This window comes from Carassius gibelio, chromosome A4 (assembly GCF_023724105.1).
Source record: "Carassius gibelio isolate Cgi1373 ecotype wild population from Czech Republic chromosome A4, carGib1.2-hapl.c, whole genome shotgun sequence".
NCBI classification, from domain to species: domain Eukaryota; kingdom Metazoa; phylum Chordata; class Actinopteri; order Cypriniformes; family Cyprinidae; genus Carassius; species Carassius gibelio.
The window spans coordinates 13,180,965-13,192,906 of record NC_068374.1 but is presented as its reverse complement, the minus strand read 5'-3'; the positions used below and the strand labels follow the sequence as shown (position 1 = coordinate 13,192,906).

The following is an 11,942-nucleotide window of genomic DNA, read 5'->3' as shown; positions in this document are numbered from 1 at the left end:
TACAAGTTGCTACACTATATATGCTAACTGATAAATTCATCAGGGCCGTGGTGACAACACCTTTTTGTGCAAAATGTAGTGTACGTGTGCAAGCATGTGTGATTGCAGTAATGAGACAGAAATGCTTGTGAATGTATATTTATTTAATTATTCGTTTGTTGCATTTTTCGGTTTCGTTTTTTTTTTTTTTTTTACATTTTATTTTATTATTATTATTATTTTTTTTTTGCAATAATAAATTGAACACAAAAGTCCTTAGGCATAGGTTATCTATATTATCTGTTGTACTTGCAATTATAACGGGAAAAAATCATGCAGCAGGCCTACCAGCTGTATTATATTTTCTTTTTGTTTCATGTTACAACTTGATTTATCTAGACCTACGTATTTTATTTACTGAAATTAACTGCACACTTCCGTTAATTGTAAAATTAGACATTGAAAATGGCAGATTAAGTGCAAGGAGCTGTGTGTTAGAGGAGATTGTCTTTTCCTGTTGGTCCCAGGCTTGATTTTCTGTGGCGTTTGAAGTTTTATTTCCTGAGAGGATCAGGCTCCATTGTTTTCTTTCTTCTGCTGAAGGTGCCCAGTAGGTTCTCGGGCTTGTTTCACACATGATTTGCCAGCTCTCCAGCCCTACTTCAGACAGTATTTGAACTGTAGTGCTTCTCAATGAATGGTTGGCGTATCTTCTGGATAACCCCACTGCCTCGCAGATGCAAGCAAGCATATTTCTGAGGTAGTTCACACCCATGGGTTCGTGGGAATACCAGAACTCTCACCTGTCAAGCTCCTCCTGTGTCGCTTTCAGTGGATGAAGATAGAAGGATGTGGCATCAGGTGGGTATTTGGTGAAGTTTTGTTTCTGCATTATAAGACAAGCAAACATATTCACCTCCATTTTCATCTTTTTAAATAACGAATTAATGCTGTCTTAACTCTCGATTTCCCTCACATCCCCTCCTCGCCAGGTTCAGCTGAATGTCAAACCAGACCTTGCGAACGAGTCCGGCTGCTGTGTCTGGTGACAGATACGAAGAGTGACAAATGCGGTGTATTTCCGCAGTGGAGATGGGAGGATGATGAGTACTGACAACTTTACCAGCCTTTCGAAACTTTTGAGGACCTTTTTTTTATTTTTGAGGACCCAAAATAACTTTTGTATTTTGGATAAATAGCAGTTCAGTCCAGCTCTTAGGGAAATTAAAACTTGACACTGAATACTCTGTGCAACATGCATTTTGGACAGTGGCATAGAAATCTCGCAGCTGGGTATTTAAGTGTCTGCCCCCTTTCTCTCTACCTCAAATAGGGACATATTTTTTGCTTTAAGCCAGTCATAAAACACTGTTTTTGGGTGTTTTCTTCTTCTTTTTCTCCCCTGACTATGTCTATCTGTTCTTCGCTAATCATTTGATGTCTTTTATTGTTGCCAGTGTTACACCAAATTCTGTCACCATCGTATTCTGTGACCCTAGTAGGCGCTGTTGTCACTGTTTGGCTTGAACTTAATCACCAAACAGAATTGGGTACGCAAACAAGCGCCGTTGCACATTGAATGAGCATGTCTATACAGTCTGGTATAGACTTTCAATTAGTGTATTTTTTGTTCCACTAATGACCAACTGACCTTAGCAAGCTGTCCCAACACTGTGGGGAGAAGATTATTTGTGGAGGAACAAGGAAAGACGGGGAAAAACTAAAACAATCACTACCTTGGTTCTTGGATAAAGATGCTAATTTTAAAATGAGTCCATTTCCGTGCTCTGATCATTCTGAGGCCCCATTCATGCATGTTACATCTTTCTTCAGAGGATATACACACAGTATATGTATCATAGCTAGCTATATGTTTTACTGTATCTCAGATATTCACCCTGAAGCATTTTTAACTGTTGTTACAGATTCAGTGTGACCGGTGGTACCACGTGCAATGTGTACAAGACCCCATGACACACACACACACACACAAAAGGCACATGGAAGGACAGTTATGTTGATAGCTGAAATGGTTTGAGTGTTGTGTCAGGAATTTACCTGTCAGGAAATACTGTACATAACAATGGGGTCACATATTCTGATGACCCCTATAAAAATATCGGTAGCCTGTTTTTGTGACATTGGCTTCATGAACATTGTTAAACATTTACGTTGCATACAAAATGCAAAAATAAGCTACTCCGCAAACAACAGGATTGTGTTCATTCTCATTAATTTTTGAATTGGTTTAATAAGTCTGTTGAATAATGAACATTTCTGAACAAACATTCCACACAGTCTCTTTAATTTGTGTTTTTATGAAGTGGTTAAGATTTTGTACAAACATATTCTAAAACCTTCAAGAGTATTTACATTAGCTTCCATGATAACGTAAGGCTAAAACATAAGCAGAGGATTTTTTTCTTATTACAAAATAAAGTCGATTTTTATCCATTTAAAAGTATTAAAAAAATAAATCCAAATCATTTAATGTAACAGCTGTACTGTTCATATTAGACCAAGCTTCTTTCTTGGATAGGCTATACAATATTGAATTGAATACAGACTGTATAGACGTGCTCATTCAATGTGCACGGGTGCTTGTTTGTGTACCAAATGCTGCTGAGTGATCCAGTTCAAGCCAAACAGTGACAACTGCGTCTACTAGGGTCACAGAATACGATGCTCACAGAATTTGGTGCAAGACAAGAGTGCCTTTGATGTCCGCTTCCATTTATGTTGTTTTTCATCTGGACTGTCTAATACTGCTGCTGCCCAGTGGTTGAAAATTTTATATTCACTGTAAATATTAAAATTTACTTTAGGAAAATCATCTGTCATGTTGTTTTTGTTAGTCCTGTAATTTCCGTTATTACGGTTCACTATGTGAAGTGATATGGAACTGTAATGCAGTCAAGAGAGATGCCTGGAACTACGTTCACCGTGCGTTTCCCAGAAAATAATTGAACACCTCAGAACGTTTGTCAGCCAATCAGATTCAAGCATTCAACATACCCGTAGTATAAATTAGTTGCAGATCTGTTGAGTAATCCAAGATTTTATCTGGGAAAAAATAAATAAATACTTACCAACAGAATTAAATCATACAAATTTCATATTCAAAGGCTGGTAAATCCATGTGTGTGTGTTCTCAAAATTCCTATCTCAAAAAATTAGCATATTTCATCCGACCAATAAAAGAAAAGTGTTTTTAATACAAAAAAAGTCAACCTTTAAATAATTATGTTCAGTTATGCACTCAATACTTGGTCTGGAATCCTTTTGCAGAAATGTCTGCTTCAATGCGGTGTGGGATGGAGGCAATCAGCCTGTGGCACTGCTGAGGTGTTCTGGAGGCCCAGGATGCTTCGATAGCGGCCTTAAGCTCATCCAGATGTTGGGTCTTGCGTCTCTCAACTTTCTCTTCACAATATCCCACAGATTCTCTATGGGGTCCAGGTCAGGAGAGTTGGCAGGCCAATTGAGCACAGTAATACCATGTTCAGTAAACCATTTACCAGTGGTTTTGGCACTGTGAGCAGGTGCCAGGTCGTGCTGAAAAACGAAATCTTCATCTCCATAAAGCTTTTCAGCAGATGGAAGGATGAAGTGCTCCAAAATCTCCTGATAGCTAGCTGCATTGACCCTTCCCTTGATCAAACACAGTGGACCAACACCAGCAGCTGACATGGCACCCCAGACCATCACTGACTGTGGGTACTTGACACTGGACTTCAGGCATTTTGGCATTTCCTTCTCCTCAGTCTTACTCCAGACTCTGGCACCTTGATCTCCGAATGACATGCAAAATTTGCTTTCATCCGAAAAAAGTACTTTGGACCACTGAGCAACAGTCCAGTGCTGCTTCTCTGTAGCCCATTTCCTGCACACGCCTGTGCACGGTGGCTCTGGATGTTTCTACTCCAGACTCAGTCCACTCCTTCCGCAGATCCCCCAAGGTCTGGAATCGGTTCTTCTCCACAATCTTCCTCAGGGTCCGGTCACCTCGTTATGCAGCGTTTTTTGCCACACTTTTTCCTTCCCACAGACTTCCCACTGAGGTGCCTTGATACAGCACTTTGGGAACAGCCTATTCGTTCAGAAATTTCTTTCTGTGTCTTACCCTCTCGCTTGAGGGTGTCAATGATGGCCTTCTGGACAGCAGTCAGGTCGGCAGTCTTACCCATGATTGCGGTTTTGAGTAATGAACCAGGCTGGGAGTTTTTAAAAGCCTCAGGAATCTTTTGCAGGTGCTTAGAGTTAATTAATTGATTCAGATGATTAGGTTAATAGCTCGTTTAGAGAACCTTTTCATGATATGTTAATTTTTTGAGATAGGAATTTTGGGTTTTCATGAGGTGTATGCCAAAAACATCATTATTAAATCAATAAAAGACCTGAAATATTTCAGTTGGTGTGCAATGAATCTAAAATATATGAAAGTTTAATTTTTATCGTTACATTATGGAAAATAATGAACTTTTATCACAATATGCAAATTTTTTTAGAAGGACCTGTATACACACAAACACACACACAACACACACTCACGGTGGATATTAAAAGAATACTTACAGATGGACAGAGTTTTTGTTTATCAAGTTGTATTAACTGTATTTACTTTAATATCAGAAGAAAAAAACTAAACGACCAGAATCACTGAGTTATAAAAAGGATTATCCCCTTGTGTCAGTATTTTTTTTAAATTACCTTTTGCTTTAATTACTGCCTTAAGTCTGCTGGGATTTTTTTCTACTAACTTTGCACATCTAGACTTTGCAATATTTGCCCACTCTTCTTTGCAGTCATGCTACAAATACAAATAATATGATGTCACGCAAATCAATGCAGTTTCAAAGCACTGCGCATCTCAGTTGAAGAACAGGGTCTTATCTAGTGAAATGATAGGTCTATTTTTTAAACAAACATTTGGTTGAAATAATTTAAATAATAAATTAAAACAAATATATCAGATGACTTTAAGTTGGAGGAGAAAATGAGATGGAATTTTTCACCCTTCCCTGCCTTTTTGAACCGGAGTACACAGACTAATAACTTAGATGACGTGATGACATAATGCTTGTCACATGACAGACCAGCACAAGACAAAGAATTATTATTATTATTTAAATTACCAATTGTTTCACTAGATAAGACCCTATTCCTCAGCTGAGATCATGCAAAGCCATTTGAAACTGCATTGATTTGGACTTCAACATTTTGGTTGTCATTAAAGTCCATTATGTGGAAAAAAACCTACGACGTTTGCATCTGATTCCAGATCGCTTAACGGTTCAATCTCTTGATTCTCACTGTACCGAGTGGTGGTTAGATATGGTTTACTCTGGAAAGATCTTGTGCTCAAAGTTAGAGATTCTGTAACAACGTCCTTGAATAAGCTTTCCAATCAAGCTCTCCCACAGCTGTACTTTCATTTTACCAGTTCTATGTAGCATGTCTGTGTCTCGACAAGCACTCCATTGCAGTCAACACTTTCAATTCCACTGCTTGCATGGATCACTCTAGCTTCAATAGCACCCACCTACAATTAAAAGACAAAATTCATTAGTCACTAACCCAACCAAAACAAACTCCAAACCATTAAGAGGTAGCATATTGAGTGAACCACAAATGTTAAATATAAGGAAACAAGTATTTGGTTTGTCATTTCCATAATAGTAAAAAATTCTAAAGACATATAAATTATGTTCAATTATGCGTCCGACCACCCACAGCGGTTTCTGGGGTTCGCCAATTTCTATCGACGTTTCATTCGTAATTTCAGCCAACTAGCCTCATGTCTGACAGCCTTGACCTCTCCCAGTACTCCGTTCAGGTGGTCGGACGCAGCTGAGGCTGCGTTCACTAACCTCAAGAACTGCTTCGTTTCGGCTCCCATCCTTGTGGCCCCTGATCCCACACGGCAGTGCGTGGTGGAGGTTGACGCGTCAGAGGTGGGGGTAGGAGCAGTGTTGTCCCAACGTGCTGCTTCGGACGATAAGGTACACCCTTGAGCATTTTTCTCACATCGACTATCTCCTGCCAAACGTAATTATGACATTGGCAATAGAGAGTTGTTGGCGGTCAAATTAGCGTTAGAGGAATGGCGCCACTGGTTGGAGGGTTCAGGGGTTCCCTTTATTGTTTTGACCGATCACAAGAATTTAGAATATATTAGAACTGCCAAAAGATTCAATTCCAGGCAGGCTCGGTGGGCACTTTTTTTCGGTCGTTTTGAATTTACCCTATCGTACCGCCCGGGTTCCAAAAATGTCAGACCCGATTCTTTGTCACATCTTTTTGATCCCTCCGCCCATCCGGTGACTCCCGAGTGTATTTTGCCTGAGAAATTAGTGGTCTCAGCACTCGTATGGGAGGTCGAGTCGAAGGTCAAGACGGCCTTAGAAGGGGTAACGCCTCTGTCCAGTTGCCCACCAAACCGTTTATTTGTGCCGGAGGAGTTAAGGTCCGAAGTTGTTCAGTGGGGTCATTTTTCTAATGTGGCTTGTCACCCAGGGATAAGTAGAACTAATGGGTTGGTTAGACAACGATTCTGGTGGCCACTTATTGCTCGCGATGTTCGCGATTTTGTTTTGGCTTGCTCAGTTTGTGCCAGTGTTAAGTCATATAACCGACCTCCTGATGGGCTCCTTCAACCGCTGTCTGTCCCTTCGAGACCCTGGTCCCATATCACTCTAGATTTTGTTAACGCCCTCCCGCCCTCTAATGGCATGATGGTCGTTTTGACAGTAGTGGACCGGTTCTCGAAGGGGGCACATTTCATTCCCTTGCCCAAATTACCGACAGCCAAGGAGACGGTGGTCACTGTTCTAGATCACGTCTTTCGGCTTCATGGCCTCCCGGTAGACATGGTTTCGGACAGGGGATCTCAGTTTATATCCAAATTTTAGAAAGAGTTTTGCAAATTGTTAGGAGCGTCAGTTAGCTTGTCTTCAGGTTATCATCCCCAAAGCAACGGACAATCTGAGCGAGCCAACCAAGATTTAGAGAGGACGTTGCGATGTTTGGTCTCCAAGAATCTTTCTTCCTGGAGTCAACAACTCTCTATGGTGGAGTATGCCCACAATTCGTTGCCAGTGTCAGCTACGGGCCTCTCTCTGTTTCAGTGTAGTGCAGGGTATCAGCCACCAGCGTTTCCCAGTCTGGAATCTGAAGTCGCGGTCCCCTCCGCTCACGCGTTTGTCCAGAGTTGTCACCGCAGCTGGAGCGCACTAAGGCCAAGGCCGATCGCCACCAGTCAAAGCCTCCCGTCTACGTCGTGGGTCAAAAAGTGTGGCTTTCTACCAGGAACATTCCTCTGCGATCCATTTCTAATAAATTAGCTCCAAAATTTATCGTCCCGTTCACTATCACCAAAATCATTAGTCCGGTGACAGTCCGCCTCAAACTACCTCCTGTGTACAAGAGGATACACCCCGCCTTTCATGTGTCCAAAATTAAACCCATGTTTAATGTATTAATCCGCCTACTCCGGTTCCCCCGCCGCCGCGTCTTGTAGATGGGGAACCGACATATTCGGTAAATTGTATTCTGGACTCGAGATGGAGGGGATGAGGATTCCAGTATCTGGTGGACTGGGAAGGTTACGGGCCGGAGGAGAGGAGTTGGGTACCTGCAAGGGACATATTGGATCACTCCCTTATTAATGACTACAATCAGCAGGTAGGCCCTTCTGGGAACTCCAGGAGGAGTTCTTAGGGGGGAGAGGGGGTACTGTCACGGTTGGTCGGGGTGTTTGCACTTTGTGGTAAATTCTGTGTGTTCCGTGTCTGCACTGATTAGCTTGTGGGCGTCTCGCTGCCACTTTTTTTTATTGCATCTGAAAATGACTTTGTTCATCACATTCACTTCACGCGCTCTGGCGCAGATCAGCCTCCCGCGATGCTCAGCTGTGGACGATTTAAAAATGTTTGATATAAAGGTTGCTGTCCCATTTTATACAGGAATTGTTCATTTAAAAAAATCAAATTATATTGTTAGTTCTAATTATATTATTAACACAAGTTTATTTAGAGTATTTAACATGCCCTGTGACATTTTATCCTTTTTTACTTATAAACTCCTTGAGAATTTCAAGTTAGTTTAATAGCATTTAAATTCAAGTTAAAAAAAGGTTTTAATTGCTTAAATTATTTTTTATTAATTAATTGTATGTTATCATGTTTATTCTTGTAGAAAATATGTGTTTATTCTTTAAGAAAATAAGGGAAAAAATAAGAGATGATCCGAATATTTGTATTGCTTCACCTATTTATGAAGGCTACAGTTATTAAAATAGTAATAATAATAATAATAATAATAAAATAATGTCATTAAAAATACCATTGGCCTGAGTAATTTTGACCATTATAGAATTGAGACTTTAAAGATTAGTGATTTAGGTGGTAAAAATACTGTGAAATTAATAATGGCATGGATTTTAGAGCATAACAACTGAAGGTTTATGAAACATTAGCCAATACATTTTTTTTTTTAAACAACGGAACTTAAAGTTTCTAAATATTAGAAATAAAGAAATATTATTTCAACCATACAGCATGCAGCAGCCTTCGCCATTCTTTCAAATTGACTCTCTGGCAAGAGACCCGCCCTCCTCTGATTCTGATTGGCCGTGAACGTGAAACAAACCAATCATCCAACGATGGCAGCGAATTTTACCCAAACGGGCCGAATAGGACAAGTCTTCACAGTATTCCGGTGGGATGATTTGCATGAGATGCTGCATTGAAGACAACTCCGAAAATATGGGACAAACCCCATCCCGTGTTGATTCAAAATGGGACGCGCTATTTTATTTTCAAATACAGGACGATTCCGTATTTTAATGGACGGGTGGCAACCCTACTGGCTATGGATGCTCAATGATGTAAGAGAAGAGAATATATGGGGGAACATAAATGGGAAAATTGTACATTGTGGACTAAACTGGACAATATGGAGATTTTTTAATGTGATTTTAAACAAAATAGGGATGGAGTAAAGTGCCACATGTAAAGTATGCCAGGATGCAGACGAAGGGTTTTTACACTTGTTTTTCTATTGTAATGAGCTGAAATATTTTAATGAGAGATGTAAAAGCATGATTTCAGTTATGAGAGGAGAGGAAAATGGGAACTTTGAGTGGGAAAATATGTTTATGTTGGGCATTAATGAGAAATGTAAAAATAAGAAGCTCATTAATTTACTTGTGATGTTGATGAAAAGTGTGGTATGGGAAAGAAGAGTGGTGGTGAAAAAGGAAAATGCTGTTACTGAATGTAAACTGGAAACTGATGTATGGAATATGTTTAAGAGAAAAGTTGAGAAATATGTTGAATGTCTGTTTTATTATTTAAAGTTGTAGGAAATGATGCAGGTTTTTAATTATGTTTTTACTCAGGAAGTCTTAAAGGTTTTAAATAGCCTGGGGATGGAATTGTTATTTTTAAAAGATTAAACTATTTAATGACTTCATTTTTTAAATGTAAGATGTCTGTAAACTCAAAATTTCAGGAATTTTCATGTCAAAGAAAGCATCTTATGTATTTCAATATGTTATTTATTAATATGTATGTTTGAATTGATTAATTTCTCCAATAAAAAAAAAAAGATAAAAAAGGCTATGCATGATCTCGTGTGATCTATGATCTATGAAGCTAAGCAGGTTTGGGCCTGGTTAGTTTTTGGGAATACGAGATGCTGTAAGCTTTTGGATTTTTTCACTAATTATCTAACAAGATTGCGATTAGCATGGCTGATCTTTAAATGGCCCTCTCTTTGCCGCAGCCCTTGCTTACAATCATACCAACCTGGCTATGACAGCTAAGAAGGTTTGGGCCTGGTTAATACTTGGATGGGAGACTGCCTGGGAATACCAGCTGCTGTAAGCTTTTGGGTTTCCTTCACTACTTATATAATGCACTAGCGATTAGTGTGGCTGATCTTTACATAGCCTGCTCTTTGCAGCAGCCCTCTCATTCGGCCTTACCAACCTGGCTATGCCCGATCTAGTCTGATTGCGGAAGCTAAGCAGGTTTGGGCCTGGTTAATACTTGGATGGGACACTCGTGAGTTAAGTCAAGTCACCGTTGATCATCCAGAGTCTCGTCAAGTCACCGTAGATCTTCCAGAGTCTCATCACGTCTCAGCTGAATTTCCAGAGTCTCGTCACATCTCAGCTGAACTTCTAGAGTCTTGTCACATCTCAGCCAAACTTCCAGAGTCTCGTCACGTCTCAGCTGAACTTCCAGAGTCTAGTCACAACTCAGCTGAACTTCCAGAGTCTCATCATGTCTTGTCTGTTGCACCCAGAGCCTGGAGGTCAGCTCTTCAGTATCCCAGACTGGCATCCAGCATGGAGGATCCACCGCTGCTGTCAGTAAGAGCAGCTGGTATCCCAAAACCAACGTGCTCAACCTGTTCAGGAACTAATTCCCCAGTCTGAAGTGCTTCCCATGATGTGGATTGCTTTATGTTGCGTTTGGGCTGCGTACACCAATACTGACACTTCAGAGGCAATGGCATCCACTGCAGTTTCTCCAGAAGTGGTGGCACATGCTGCAGAACTTTCTGAAGCAGCGATCCTTGTATGGTGGTGAGGCGCAGCAATGTTCTCTCAGCCTGTTGTGTTGCTGTCAAAGAGACTTTTACTGCTGTGGAACCTCCAGAAGTGGTGAAAACTGCTGCAGAACCTTCGGAGGTGTTGGTAGTATCCACTCCTAAATCCTCATCCTGTCCTGGCTATGGAGGCCATTTATGAACTCTCGTTATGTCCTGCCACAGCTATTGAGACCATTTATGAACTCTCGTTCTCTCCTGTCATGGCTATGAAGACCATCTGCGAATCCTCGTTCTGCCCTATGGAGGCCATTTATGAACTCTCTGTGTTCCCTGCCTCGGTCTCTGAGACCATGTATGCACTGCCGGTTTTGTCTGTCTCTGCATCCTCTTGGCCCCAGTCTCAGCAATGGGTCCCGGCCCCATCTGCTATGCCCTGGTGGGCTCCAGTTCTGTCTGCTCCGCACTGGTTGGCTCCAGTTCCATCTGCTCCACCCTGGTGGGCTTCTGTCCCATCTGCTGATCTGTAGTGGTCCTCTGCTCTGCCCTGATGGGCTCCAGTTCCGTCTGCTCTGCACTGGCGGATTCCAGTTCTGTCTGCTCTGGCCTGGTGGACTCCTGTTCCATCGGCTCCACCCGGGCTTCCTGATCTGCTGGCTCTGCCCCGGTCCCCAGCTACTCCACTTCCACTTGGGCTTGGCCCTCCATCCCTCTCCTTGTTACTTCTCTGCTCCACCACCCTCTTAGATTGTATAGAGCGTCAGTGAGCCGCTCTTTTAGGTGGGGTGGGGGGGTCATTCCAGAGGTCATCATCCACACCACAGACCAGACTCTCACACTACACAGTAAACCCTGGGCTACATTTCCCATGTTCCATTGCGCCAATCACATTCACCTGATAAAAATCACACACACACAGCACTATCATCAGACATGCTTTATAAGCATTGGACTCCCCCTCACATACTGCCAAGTATTCTTCTGCACATACACCCCCCCCCAGCGATAGCTGCGTTACCAAGCCATTCCTTGTTTGTTTTTTAAGTCTTGTTTAAGTTTTCTTAGTCTTGTCTCTGTTTCAGATTATAGTTTTCATAGTATAGTCTTTTTCTTGCTTTTCCCCTGTTCCTGATCATGTTTGGGGTCCAGACACACTCTCTCTGTTTAAATCTAGATTAAAAACACATCTCTTTCGCCAAGCATTCAAATAATGCAGTTCATAATTTGTGACTGCAGTTGTATCTGATTAAATGTGCATTCTTATTCTTTAGCTTGGGATAAATTAATTTTACTTTGTTGAAACTGCAGCTATGCTAATTATGTCTCTATTTGTTTTTCTGTTTTGGTAACTAGGATTTATACAAGCTCCAGTCTGGATCCAGAACACCTGAGAAGAGATGAAGTCA

General features: G+C 41.2%; 1 protein-coding gene across 2 annotated transcripts in view; it reads left to right on the top strand.

Moving 5' to 3' along the window:
* Positions 1 to 11,942, top strand: part of LOC127969170 (GTPase IMAP family member 8-like) — a 451,440-nt gene that overhangs the window by 73,498 nt on the left and 366,000 nt on the right. The gene's annotated exons all lie outside the window — the stretch shown is intronic.